Source organism: Haematobia irritans, chromosome 3 (assembly GCF_050003625.1).
Source record: "Haematobia irritans isolate KBUSLIRL chromosome 3, ASM5000362v1, whole genome shotgun sequence".
NCBI classification, from domain to species: domain Eukaryota; kingdom Metazoa; phylum Arthropoda; class Insecta; order Diptera; family Muscidae; genus Haematobia; species Haematobia irritans.
The window spans coordinates 153,624,268-153,637,725 of NC_134399.1; the positions used below are offsets into that span (position 1 = coordinate 153,624,268).

The window sequence follows — 13,458 nt, forward strand, 5'->3', positions numbered from 1 at the left end:
TTACCAACTATCGATAATTGCTTTTACTCAAGAGATATAGATAGTCACCATATTTGAATTAATATTCCAATGTAAATAACTTCACTCAATTTTATAACGCCTGCGCGCGAACCCTTTAAAACTCACTTGTACATCTTCATCGAAGACGGTAAGAAGCCTATTGATCGCAGCAGCAATAAATCTGACTTCTGGTTAATACTGAATTCTGTCTTTGTTTCTGTTTTTTTATATTTCTTGGGTTCACTGATATTGGCTGATATTAACAACTCTGGGAGTTTACCAAATTATTAACTACAGTCCACTTTTAGAAATTACTCCCACGTTTGTTCATGGTCCTTACGAACCGTCAAGGAACTGGAAGAAATTTTGATAAAAACTGATTGGCATTCAAGTTACGCAATACTGCATATCATCCTTTTACATCGTAAAATTATGGAGAACAGGTATGTAAGATGTATTGTGCTGTGAACGGATAGAAACTATAAATTGAAATTTAAATTGGTGGAAATACATTTTAAAACCGTCGAACTGTGAAAAGAAATCTGAAAAACAGTACCATTTCTCGAATGTGTTGTGTGATTTTACAAAAGTTTGACAAATTTCTATTCGTACCTCAAAAGCTACTACCGCAGTTGTACAAAGTCATCAACTTCTGTTAATATTGTTACGCTCATATGTTAATACATATAAACGCTTTTCACGAAAGCACCAAATACGATATATGCAACTCTTTTTTTGAACAGAATTTGTTGCTTCACGAGCACAAAAATTGCAAAAAGAACGCATAAATTATTTTACATTTATATGTTTGGAGAACAACAATCAACAGAAAGTATATCTGCTTTAACATACATTGAATTGGATAAATTTGTTTCTTTAGAGTTTAAGAGAGATTCTCTTAATTTATGACTCTAAAACTACCAAGTAAATTGTCATACATGTTTACGGTTAACATTCAACCGAACTTATCGATAAACAACGTTCTAACAACATTCCTGAGCATCTCAACATTTGATCTTAGCATACATATTCAATTACATTCAATGTTCATGCTCACCGCCCATATGTACATACAGTAACATACACCACATATCCAAATTCCTTTTTATCGACACATTTTGTATCAACTTACGTTCGCAACATTCACTGGCAACATTGTTCCCAACATCCATGTTTACAGCAGGTTTATTCTCAACATACCTGCTGACCTACCATTAACAACATCAATACTCACTATCAACATACATTTGTACATGCACAAAATTTTTTTAACAGGTCATGATCGAAAGAAAAATGTTTATCATCCATGCCCACTGTTAAATGTATACATATCAGGGATGGAAAATACAAATTTTAAGAAAGTACCAAAAAGGTATTTTTTGGGCGAAAAGGTACTTTTTACTAAATTTCAACACTGGAAGATTATTGTCAAGAGCTCCTTTAGACTAAATTTTAAAGAAAATAAAATTTTAACAAAATGTTCTATAGAAATAAAATGTGGACAAAATTTTCTATAGAAATAAAATTTTGAAAAAAAAAATTCTATAAAAATAAAATTATGACAAAATTTTCTATATAAATAAGATTTTGACAAAATATTCTATAGAAATAAAATTTTGCAAAAAAAAATTTATAGAAATAAAATTTTGCAATTTTTTTTCCCAAAAATTTCCTATAGAAATAAAATATTTACAAAATTTCCAATTGAAATAAAATTTTGCAAAAATTTCCTTTAGAAATAAAAGTTTGCAAAAATTTTATATAGAAATAAAATATAGACAAAATTTTCTACCGAAATAAAAAATTGATAACATAGATTGGCATGCTTTTTTCGACTAAAACATTCTTCAAATTCAATGAAATCGTATTTTTGACTATGCCTTTTAAAAAATCGAGATTTTCTTCCCGGGTGAACTTGTCTGTTTTGCCATATTTGTAAAAGCCTATTAGCAAATTAGGTTGATAAAGACTTTCTCACAATATTAAAATATTTTGTCAAAGCTATTGTACCATAAATCTGATATCGACTCAAAAATGTCTACATAAAAAGTACTAAATCATTCGCGGGGGTACTACGGTACTGACCGGGGTGAAAAAGTATTGAAAAAAGTACTATAGTACTGCATTTTCCATCCCTGATACATATGCCACAGTCTCTCATTTACCATAATAAATATTTTGACACATTATCCAACTTCACTCTCACTTATTTTCGAACCACTTTCTTAACATTGAAAGACATCAACATATCAGTACGTTGTTATTGGTTTAAAAAACCCCTTGCCTCCCACCATTGCAAAGAACTTCACATACACAACCCAGACAGCTCATCTCTTCTTCTCATAGATTTTGCAAATTGAACAACAGTGTTGCCACTATACTGTATAAAAGAAGATCGCAAATATCCCATCGGATTAGTATTATTGAACATTCTAATTATACAGCGTTTACTAAGGTAAACAATTTATTATATGTTAAATTCCTTTGGTCAATTTGGTTGGTGGTCGTTTCCAAAACAAACGAATACATTTTAAAAGAAAAATTTATATGTCGATTACACCGTGGAATTTCTCGCTAATTACATATAATTAAAACGCTTCATTGGCAACACTGTTTGAAAGTTTGATTTTACATTTACTTCACATAAATCTAAAATTGACAGAGAAGAGAGGCACAGAAGAGGTTGCAGAAAGACCGGTTTGTGGTTTTGTTGACATTCGAATTGAGGTGTCAAATGTGCTGGACGTGATTTTAAGGAGGAAAGGAAAACAGAAAAAATAAATTTTATAATTTAAGAAACTCAAGTGTGGTAATTGAAAAGGAATTAAACTAAAGAAAATTTAACAATTTGTGAAACTTCAAGTGGAACTAAAATTATAAAAAAAAATAAATAAATAAAATAGAAAACTAAAAGTGGTGAAAAAAGGAAATTGTTGATCTGTCTGTCTGTGATGTGGAATTGGAATTTCTATTGCCGTGGAGTGTAAGATTTGTATGAGATTTGCCTATTGCTATTGCCTAATGTGGATGGTATTGATATTTGCCTATTGTTGGATGAATGATTGCCTAGTGATATTGCTTGGATATTGGTTGTGTCTTTGGTTTGTGGTGGCTGCATATTTGGAATAAAAGAATCATAACTGTAAATGCAAAAACGTTCAACCAACGTGGATTTATGTTGGAGCATATGGAGTTGGGGGATGTTTGAAGGAATCAGACTGGTGAGTGTTGTTTGTTTTTGGTAGAGTTGCCAACGAATTTTTTAAAATAAGAACAAGAGTTGGAAAGTTGCTATTTTGAAGAGGCAATAAAGATAATTGAGTACAACAAGATTGAGCTTTGTGCTTCTACAAAGAGAAAACAAATGTCAAGGTGTAGAGGGCTATGAGGAAAAAATTGGTTTATTTGTCAATTTTTTCCAAAGCAAGCTCTGCTCAGGAATAAACTAAAACAGCAATATTCACATAAAAACATAATAATTCCTCGCTTTAACATACACCTACGTTTCATTTAAAATTTCTATAATCGGTTTAGTATTGTTTTTGTGGTTTTCAATACAGAAATTTATTTAAAACATAAATGGTTTGATATTTTCCGACGCAAACGGCAGTACATTTGAGAGACACGTCGACGCAAACTTCGTGATATTTTGTTGACAGAGTCCTCTGGTGCTTCAGTTTTTTATGACAAAACTACATCTTCCTCTAATTTGTCTATGGGGGCACATATTTTGATTGTAATTAATTGAGACGAATAAAGAAATTTGTCCACAATCACACTAAAACATTTACCTACAGTGGAAAAAAAAAAAAGATTAAATCTAATTTGCTGATATTGCTACATTAGAAAATATTATTGTTTTATAACTGCTCTGGGCATAATAGTGTTGTGAATTTGTACTATTGAAGTACTGTCAAAAGCCGAGTAAGAATACAAATTTTGCAAGGCAGAGAAGACGAATTTTTTTGATATGAATATTTATTGATACGCGAAGTAATACCCATATTTATAAAAGTTAACGTAAATCTTAAACCTACTATTGCCATACAAATTCCTTTGATAAACTGTCAGTAAATTATTAATATGAACATAAATATTTTCCATTAAATGGTTCAACTTTAATGTGAGAGTTGTAATTGTATTATTACATAAAGGAAATTCTCGTTGAACTGAGATAATTTTGGCTTTAGAAGATCTAATTTTTTATGCATTTTTAAACCATTCACAAATTTGGTATATTTATAACTTGGCTACAAAGTTAAAATATATTCAATAATATTGGATTTTTTTCCTATTTGGATTTTAAGTCACAGTCATTTGATGTGAAACAATTGTGAATTGGATTTATTTCCCAGTGGCCAGCGAAAGAGAAGGTTGGGAAAAAAGTGGAATTATTTTCTGATTTAATTTGAAGTTCGAACTGAAATCGAAATTTGCAAGAATATAATTTATTATATGTACACATTTTACTCACATTTTCCAAAAATCATAATCTGAATGATTTACTACTTTTCGATATAAAAATCAGCTTACATATAGAAAACATTTAATGCAAGCAGTGAATTATTTTCCTTTTGGAAAATCCAAAACTATAATTTATTACAATTTAATGCCATCTTCGAGACGTTGAATAAATACATCGAGTTTATTTTAAAGTCAATGAATGTTCAACATTAAATTAACCTTTTTTTCATAAACTTTGTCGAAAAGCGGAAATTGGAAGTGTTTGTAAATTGGAACTTTTGTAAATATCGTCATAATTATTTCTCAATTGAGTAATTCTCTATTCTATGCCGTATTAAATTCGCAATCACTGTCAAAATCACATTCATTTTTTGAAGCTTTGGATTTGGAAATTTGTTCTACATTATTGATTGTCATTCATCATCGATAGTAGATAAATCAAAAACGAAGGAATACGATTTTTTTGAACATCAATTTGTACTTGTCAAAAATAGATAAAATTTGAATATTCTGATTTCTCAAAATCTGGATTTTTTTTTTTTCTAATTTTCACGAAATTTGGAATCTGAAAGTGGTTTTTTGATCTCGAATATTATACAATTGTTTGTGAATTTTGGAAATGTGTACTATTGCCCTGTGAGAAATATCTTGTTGAATTTTTTAAAGTCTGAAATATTGCTCCTGTGGAGTTAAAACCGATTTACACTTTTTTTTTTAAAGTAAACAACTATTTTTTGTGGAATATATCTGAAATTTTGGTGCATATATTTACATCCTGAAAAATTGCTCTCGTTGAGCTAAAACTATTTTTTTTTTATTTTAATTTTGGAATTACCCTGAATATTGCTCTCGTTGAGCTAAAACTATTTTTGAATTTTGGAAATCCTGAATATTGCTCTCGTGGAGCTAAAACTGATTTTGATTTTACCATTATACTTGATTGACTTCTGTTGTGCGAAATCAAATCTATCTTGAAATATTTGAAACGAAAATATTTTTTTATTTGCTTGAATTCTGCTGTATCTGTTGTGCGAAATCAAAGCTGAATATATTTAGAATAGAAATCCGTTTGTCTGTGTTTTCTTTGCACTGAATTGAAACTTATAGTCACCATATAACATGGCTTCTCAGAAATTTATATTTTTTTCTGACCAAGTGGTCACGTACTGCGCCAATTTTGCTGCCATAGATATATCTGAACATAAACTTTCAAGTTTACAAGTGGATCTCGACGATCTTGAACGTCGTTGGCAATCATTTATCAATGTATACGAGACTGAGATGACGGTTGAGGATCGCAGTAAAACTGAGCAGGAATCGATTCATTCGAAGTTCAATGAATCAATTCGGGCATACAAAAAGTGCAAAGCGGACATGTTAGATTTGATTGAAATAGAAAAAAAGAAACTGGATAAGTCATCACAACCTGTAGTGAGAACTGAGTCGAAATCACCTGAAGAAACTGGATTTTCTTTAAAATTGCCTCCGTGTGATACTGAATTATTTAGTGGAGGATATGAAAAATGGCCTTGCTTTCGGGATATGCTTACGGCTATCTATATAAAACATCCCAAGTTATCTCCAGCGCAAAAACTATTTCACTTGAGGGCCAAGACTAGGGGAGAAGCAAGCCAAATAGTTAAACAATTTTCTCTCACTGATGACAATTTTGGACTAGCGTGGGAAGCGTTGAGGCAAAGATACGAAAATAAGCGTATACTTGTTAATCATCAGTTAAAGAAAATTTTTGAAATGGAACGAGTAGGTACTGAAAAGGGGAAGGCGTTAAGAAACTTACAATACACTGTAAATAATTGCCTTTCAGTTCTCAAGACTTATAATATTTCTGTGATTTCCTGGGATCCTATTCTGGTATTTTGGGTGTCTTCGAAATTACCTGACGAAACTTTGTCTGCTTGGGAAAATTCTCTTGAAAATCACAAACAAATGCCATCCTGGGAACAATTAGATGAATTTATATCTAGAAGGCTGAACATGTTAGAATCCATTTCAGATATTAGGAAACCTTCTGGTTCAGCGCCAAATTCTCAAAAAATCCAAAATCCTCAAAAAACCCAAACCCACTATACAAAGACTGAAAATAGTTTCAAACCCTGTAAGATCTGCAAGCAAAATCATGCTTTACGAGCATGTATTAAATTCAAGTCTTGGACTATTTCTGAACGAAGAAAATTTGTTAATACGAATAAAATATGTGAAAACTGTTTGTCTTACGGACATATTGCTCAAAACTGTCAAAGTGACAGACACTGCCAGAAATGTCAACAATCCCATCATACTTTACTGCATTATGATTCTAGTAACGCTAGAAATCGGGATATGGCTCAAATTGATCAACAAGTTTCCACTTACCATATTGATGCACAATATACTGATCAGCCATCTACTTCGGCTGCTGCATATGGTAATTCTGTTTCACATGTTCAATCGAACTTTGTTACTTCTGGCGATTGTACTGTTTTACCGACTGCCCTTATCGATTTGGAACATTTAGGAACAAATTTTACAATTAGGGTTTTCATTGACCAGGGATCCCAGGAATCGTTCATCTCGAGCAGAGTTGCAAATAAATATTCCATACCGACAAGAAAGGCGTTTACGACGATCTCAGGCCTTGGCGGTACAGTTTTAGAAAACTCGTCAAAAATTTGCGATATAACTTTAAAATCTCGAAAGTCTGAATTTAAATTGAAAGCGACGGCAATTGTTATATCAAGTATGAATCATTTAATGCCGACTTCGCCTACTCGCATTTCTGATTGGTCAAAATTGAAAACCATGGAATTAGCTGATCCATACTTTTACCGACCTGGACAAATTGATATGTTACTGGGAAGTGATATTCTTCCATTTATTTTGAAGTCTGGTGTTCACCAAAATGTTTCTGGGAATCTCTTAGCACAAGAAACTGAATTTGGGTGGATTTTGAGTGGTCCGCCAAGAGCTCGGTCGGTTTCAACATTTGCAAATTTTGTGACTAGTTCTGATAATTTGAATGAGGAGTTGAAAAAATTCTGGGAACTTGAAGAAGTTACTTCAATGAAACCTCAATCTGACAATGACGTTTGGTGCGAAAATTTCTATAAGGAAAATACTATTCGACAACCTGATGGAAAATATGTCGTTCGCTTACCATTCTGACATGATCTTCCTCCCAATATGGCTCTTGGCTCGTCAAGAAGAGCTGCTATGGGTCAATTTCTTCATCTGGAAAACACTTTAAAAAAATCGCCTGATCTTGAAACTGAATATTCAAAAGTTCTCTCCGAATACTTGGATCTTGACCATATGGAGCCTTGTGGCTCCTTGGAAGTCTGCGGAAAAGCTGGCTATAGTTCCTATTATCTTCCTCATCACGCTGTAGTGAAACCAGAACGCACTTCTACAAAGGTCAGAGTTGTTTTTAATGCCTCGAAAAAGTCGTCGTCTGGATTTTCGTTAAATGATATCTTGCATACTGGCCCAATATTACAAAATGATCTGATGAGTGTAATACTACGTTGGCGTTTCTTTCAATATGTTTTCAATGGCGACATTCAAAAAATGTATCGCCAAATTCTTGTTCACGAAAATGATAGACAATATCAGCGAATTATTTTCCGAAATTCTGAAACTGAATTGCTTCAAGACTATTGCTTGAAAACTGTAACGTTTGGGGTAAACTGTGCCCCCTACCTAGCAATCAGAACTTTATTACAACTGAGTGAAGATGGGAAAGCAACTCATCCTACAGCATCGTCTATTTTACAAAATCAGATTTATGTTGACGATATATTGTCTGGAAGTCACACTATCTCTGAAACAAAATATTATCTGCGTCAACTGATTGATTTACTCGATTCTGCTGGGTTTCCATTGAAAAAACTTACAGCGAACCATCCAGAAATTCTTGAACAAGTGCCCCCCGAAGATCTCCTAAGAAAAGATTTTTTGAAACTTGAAGACGCTAGCGAAACGAAAACATTAGGCATTCGATGGAATGCTATGACTGACTCATTCCACTATCAGGTGTCCAATATTTCTGTACCATCCCCTCCTTTAACGAAAAGAAAAATTTTGTCAATAATTGCAAAGATATTTGACCCAGCTGGCTGGTTGGCACCGATAATTGTCGTAGCTAAAGTACTAATGCAACAGCTCTGGATTGATGGGACTGATTGGGACGAAGAAGTTAAACCGCATTCGTTCGAAGAATATAATTTCTTTATATCGAATCTCCCAAATATTGAAAATATCAAGATTCCGCGCTGGTTGAACTATTCGCCTGGAAATCAAATACAAATTCACGGATTTTGCGACGCCTCGGAAAAGGCGTACTGCGCATGTCTTTATATCTGTACCAAATCAACTGATAATACTGTTATATCAAATTTGCTTGTATCAAAAAGCAAAGTGGCTCCATTGAAAACTGTAAGCTTGCCTAGATTGGAGCTATGTGGAGCCGCACTGTTATCTAAACTTTTGAAAACTGTCTGTAAAAATTTGAGCTTGGCTGTTTCTGAGATTTATCTGTGGACTGATTCTACTATTACATTGGCATGGCTGGACAAACCACCGTTTCACTGGAAGACATTTGTTGCCAATAAAGTTTCAGAAATTCTTGAAAATGTTGGAAATGCTACCTGGAGACATGTCTCGTCTAACGAAAATCCTGCGGACATTGGTACACGGGGTTGTACAGCATCAGAACTAAATGATAACTCATTATGGTGGCACGGTCCAAAATGGCTAACCAGTCCCTCTGAATTATGGCCTAAATCTGTTACATTTAAAGAACCTAGTCTTGAACGGAAAATCGTAACTTTTCATACTGATACTCAGATTGAAGACATTCTAGATCGATTTTCATCTTTTGATCGAGCGCTACGCGTGTTATGCTACATGTATAGATTTATAAGCAAATGTAGGAAGATAAGGATTCCAGAAATTAATACTGATTTTATTACCAAGGAAGAGATAAAAGTTGTAAAATTTAATCTGATACGACAAGCTCAACGCAAATACTATTCAACTGAATATAATGCTATTGAAAATCGCATGCCCATTAATTCTAAAAGTAGATTACTTGCACTGAATCCGAAACTTGATGAAAACGGATTATTACGAGTGAATGGTCGACTATCTAATTCTGATCTAAGTTACAACGAAAGATTTCCGATAATCTTACCTGAAAAATCAAGATTTTGCAAACTATTTGTCGAATATACTCATAAACTGTTACTGCATTCTGAGCATCAAGTGATGTTACGAGCCATTCGCCAAGAATTTTACATCATACGTTTGAAAAGTATAATAAGACACTGTATAAGAAACTGTCGCACCTGCACTATATATAAAAGTAAAATTCGCACACAAATAATGTCTTCATTGCCAACTGAAAGATGCACCTTTTCTTTGCCCTTTACACATACTGGCGTTGATTTTGCCGGCCCTTTTGAAATAAAAACCTCGCGTCTTAGAAACGCCAAATTACAAAAGGGATACGCGGCTATCTTCGTATGTATGTCAACTCGAGCTGTTCACCTGGAAGCCTGTTCAGAACTTACAACGGAGGCTTTCCTTTCTACTTTTAATCGATTCACAGGGCGTAGAGGATTCCCAAGCAAAATGTTTTCTGACAATGGCACCAATTTCGTTGGTGCAAGTAGAGCATTGGCCACTGAATATAAGATATTTTTGAAGAGTGCACAGAAGTCGATATCTGAAAAGTACAATCTGCATGGGTTTTCTTGGCACTTCATTCCACCGCACGCACCACACATGGGAGGATTGTGGGAGTCGGCAGTGAAGAGCATGAAGAGTCATTTGCGGAAAGTAGCTTCCAATTTGAAATTTACTTTCGAAGAATTCTCCACATTACTTGTTCGCATTGAGAGCATCTTGAATTCTCGACCTCTTTCACCTATGAGTGAGGATCCATTTGAACTGAACCCCCTTACACCTGGTCATTTATTGCGAGGATCTGCTCTAATAGCAGTACCTGAAGAATATTCTTACAATTTGAATCTTTTAAATCGCTGGCAACGTCTAAAAACTTTGCAAATGCAATTTGCGAAACGTTGGAAATCAGAATATCTTCTTGAATTGCAAAGACGATACAAATGGAAAACCGTGCAGAAAAATCTGAAAGAAAATGACTTTGTTATTGTGAAAGAAGATAATCTTCCACCTACTGAATGGTGTCTAGGTAGAGTGATAAAAGTTTTTTCTGGTACTGATTCTAAAATTCGTGTTGCGGAAATTCGAACAAAAAATGGTACTGTAGTCCGCCCACTAGTTAAACTGTGTATACTGCCTGCTTAGTTTTAGTTCTATCCGTTCACACATTAAATAAGTCTTACGTATTTTAGCCATACATCTACACCAAAGTGTCGCATCTGCAACAAGTGGCACACATTGAAAGACTGTCCAGCATTTTATAATATGGATGTACACAAACGCAGACAAGAAGTTAAGGAGAAACGTTTTTGCTATAAATGCTTGTGCTCGTCCCACACACGTGATTGGTGTCGCTCCCGCAAAACATGCATGGTTTGCAACCACAACCACCACACAATGTTACACATTGACGACCACAAACAAGTTCGACACACTCAGCAATCATCATCTTCTAACTCTCACCGTAATTCTCAAAGCCGACGTAAGGAAATCAATCGCAGAAACTCAAGAAGATCATCTTCCAAGCATCAAAAGAAGCCACGCCGTCAACTAACTCACTCACAGCGATCCCCACCTCTTGTACACGAACGTCTGAGTCAAAGGACAAAGATACATGTGTTCCTTCCCACTGCTTTGGCACGACTTCTTTCTCCGGACGGTCCTGGTAAAACAAGATTGATGTTTAACTCGGCTGGCTTGCGAACTTATATTCTTGAATCGCTGGTGCAACGCTACAATCTGCAAACCACTCGTTTGAACGGAGACGAATATTGCACTCTAAGCCTGCAATCATTTTATGACTCGTCGGCCAAAATTCAAATAACCGGAGTAGTACAACGACGATTTAATGTGACTCTTCCAGAAACTACGGAGGACAAACAATTTCAATCTGTATATGGACATTTGGATTTAGCAGACCCTCATTTTTACAACCCTGTGAACATCGAAGTTATAATTGGAAACGACCAACTTTCGAAAATTCTTCTGGCCGGCCTAATACAGACAACGTCATCAATGCCAATAGCACAAAGTTCCATATTCGGTTGGGTCATCTCAGGTGCTTGTCGTCGTTGAATTGCAATCCTGCAAAGGGGGCGGAATGTTGAACTCCGTTCCACAAACAAATATTTCCTTTTAAAATGTTTAATGAATTATTTAATGAATTATGAAGTAAAATATTATGAATTATCTTTTCTATTATCTATTATGAATTTCCCTTAGAATAACTTGAATATTCTTTGAATTTGAATTGTTTCCATATGGCAACCATCTATTCTTACCAACTATCGATAATTGCTTTTACTCAAGAGATATAGATAGTCACCATATTTGAATTAATATTCCAATGTAAATAACTTCACTCAATTTTATAACGCCTGCGCGCGAACCCTTTAAAACTCACTTGTACATCTTCATCGAAGACGGTAAGAAGCCTATTGATCGCAGCAGCAATAAATCTGACTTCTGGTTAATACTGAATTCTGTCTTTGTTTCTGTTTTTTTATATTTCTTGGGTTCACTGATATTGGCTGATATTAACAACTCTGGGAGTTTACCAAATTATTAACTACAGTCCACTTTTAGAAATTACTCCCACGTTTGTTCAATATATGTATATAGATTCTGCGATAGAAGGCACAGCGAAGCGGGCCGGGTATAGCTAGTATGATAATAAATACGACCATTTTTTTCTCGTCGAACTTTTCCATGTTGTAAATTACGTTCTAGCTATCTTATTAGATTCTAAAATTGTAGTTAAAACATTCACCAAGCGAATAATTAAACCATATGGTCCATCCCCTGGGTGACCATTAGGTTTCTTTAGCAGCTTTTGCAGCTACTGATACAACCTCTCCAACACTTCGATTCACATCAGTTATTGTTAATTTAACGATGCACCATTGAAACCAGTCATCGAAACACGTAACATCATTAATCTTAACCCAGTGTATAGAGTAGTGGACTGGAATTAAATGAATTTTCATATGGGATAGTAGACGACGACGATGATGATTTCTCTTTTATTCGCTTGAAAAGAGTTTCCAATTATATTTGTTTTGGATTTTGATGAATTACATCTCAACGACGGGATGACAACTTTTCCAAAGTAAACGAAAATAATACGAAAAACTTTATGGTTTCAACCAAACTACCAAGAAGATAAAGCAAATAATAATAATGTTAACGCCCGGAAAAAATAAAACTTTCACGTTATGCTACTCGTTTCAATGATGAAAACAAAAGAACTTCCTCAATAAACGTCAAGTAACGAATATGGAAGATGGTCAACAATGTTGATGATGTTGTAAAGATTTTTATTCATTTCAGTGATGGATCTACTCCCGTATGAATGTGTAAGCTAATTTCAACATTCTATTCGTAAGACAGACACATGTCCTTTTCATCACTTCATTTACTTATTCTGGCTACTGTTTCCTATTGGTCTACAGTGATTTTGATTGGAAACAGTCAGATAGTGCAAAATGAGAAATGTCCAAGTTTAGCTTTGAGTTCAACTAATTAAGATTCGCCTTTGCTCTTGAACACTGAAAGGATTTCATTATGAAATTCCAGAATTTATTATGAATGTGAAAACACAGATCTAGTGGCAAATTGGCAACTTTGCTGTTTATTATTTCCAGTAACCACTGTGCATTTGAGTGTCGCTTGGCATTCAGAGAATTGTTTACTTTGCCTTGATTTTTATTGTTTAAGTTGTTAATATTAAAGATTTATTTGGAAATCTCTTATGTATGTTATGTGTGAGTCGTTGCCACCATCAAACACAGGGTAGGGGTATGCATGGTAAGGCTC

The 13,458-nt window shown here is 34.2% G+C and overlaps 1 long non-coding RNA gene across 1 annotated transcript in view; it reads left to right on the forward strand.

The window, feature by feature from the left end:
- Positions 1–2,706: 2,706 nt before the first annotated feature.
- LOC142228080 (uncharacterized) overlaps positions 2,707–13,458 on the forward strand; it is a 100,159-nt gene continuing 89,407 nt past the window's right edge. The window contains exon 1 of the long non-coding RNA XR_012720063.1: positions 2,707–3,221. This is a non-coding gene — a long non-coding RNA (uncharacterized LOC142228080). The remainder of the gene's footprint in view (positions 3,222–13,458) is intronic.